Here is a 1,336-nt window from a genome sequence, read left to right as displayed (position 1 = left end):
GGGCCCAGGCGTCCGGGCTCCCCGCTGCGGGCAGGGCCCAGGCGTCCGGGCGCGCGCCGCCCCGGCGCCTACCTGCTGCAGGAGGCGGATGCGCAGGGCCCGGTCGGGGGACGAGAAGAGCTTGACGATGACGGGGACGATGCGCTCCTGGTACTCGGGCGGCTCCAGCAGCCTCCCCGCCTGCGGGGGGGACGTTGGCGGGAGCCTTCGGCCTCACCTTGAAGAGGGGCGGGAGGACGGCGGCGCCGGCGCTGCCGAACTCCACGGCCGTCAGCAGCTGCGGCAGCACCTTGTGGCGGCAGAAGGCGGCCGGGAAGGCGTCGAGGCGGCGGCCGAGGCCCTGCAGGAACTCGTGGCGCTCGGCCGCATCCTTGATCTGCGGGGACGCGGCGGGGTGACGCGCGGGGACGTGCGGGGACGGGGGTGGAGGAGCCAGGCGAGGATGGGGACAGGGACGAGGGTGGAGAAGCCTCACGGGGACGGGGATGGGGACAAGGATGGGGACGGGGACGAGGCTGGAGGAGCCACATGGCAATGGGGGACAGGGGACAACGACAGGGACAGAGGAGCCACATTGGGACAGGGATGGGGACAGGGGACAAGGATGGAGACAGGGGACAAGGACGGGGATGGGGACAGGGATGAGGCTGGAGGAGCCACATGGCGATGGGGGACAGGGGACAAGGACGGGGACGGAGATGAGGCTGGAGGAGCCACATGGGGACAGGGATGGGGACAGGGGACAAGGACGGGGATGGGGACAGGGATGAGGCTGGAGGAGCCACATGGAGACAGGGATGGGGACAGGGAACAAGGACAGGCATGGGGACAGGGATGAGGCTGGAGGCGCCACATGGGGACAGGGATGGGGACAGGACAAGGACAGGCATGGGGACAGGGACGAGGCTGGAGGAGCCACACGGGGATGTGGACAGGGGACAAGGACAAGGATGGGGACAGGGACGAGGCTGGAGAAGCCACATGGGGACAGGGATGGGGACAGGGGACAAGGATGGGGACGGAGACAGGGATGAGGCTGGAGGAGCCACATGGTGATGGGGGACAGGGGACAAGGACGGAGACGGAGATGAGGCTGGAGGAGTCACATGGGGACAGGGATGGGGACAGGGGACAAGGCCGGGGCCGGGGCCGAGGGCGGGGGAGCGGCGCGGGCCGCGTCACCTGGATCTCCTCGAGGAAGAGGTTGGTGGCGACGAAGTCGGAGTCGAGGAAGGCGCCGGGGCGGCGGCAGCGCTGCAGCAGCTGGGCAGGGCCGGGCCGGGCGCCGGGCTCGGCCGCCACCAGCTCGCAGTAGTGCGGCACCAGCGCCGCCGGG

General features: G+C 70.8%; 1 long non-coding RNA gene across 1 annotated transcript; it reads right to left on the bottom strand.

Moving 5' to 3' along the window:
* Positions 1 to 21: 21 nt before the first annotated feature.
* On the bottom strand, positions 22 to 1,330 carry LOC112969043. The gene is made up of 3 exons (XR_003254539.1): positions 1,183 to 1,330; positions 218 to 376; positions 22 to 180 (listed from the first exon to the last, which is right to left on the bottom strand). It is a non-coding gene; the product is annotated as an uncharacterized LOC112969043 (long non-coding RNA).
* Positions 1,331 to 1,336: the final 6 nt, after the last annotated feature.

The sequence above is a fragment of the Apteryx rowi genome, unplaced genomic scaffold (assembly GCF_003343035.1).
Source record: "Apteryx rowi isolate R43461 unplaced genomic scaffold, aptRow1 scaffold_3317, whole genome shotgun sequence".
Classification (NCBI taxonomy): domain Eukaryota; kingdom Metazoa; phylum Chordata; class Aves; order Apterygiformes; family Apterygidae; genus Apteryx; species Apteryx rowi.
The sequence above is the reverse complement of the archived record's forward strand: the minus strand, read 5'-3'. Positions and strand labels throughout refer to the sequence as shown.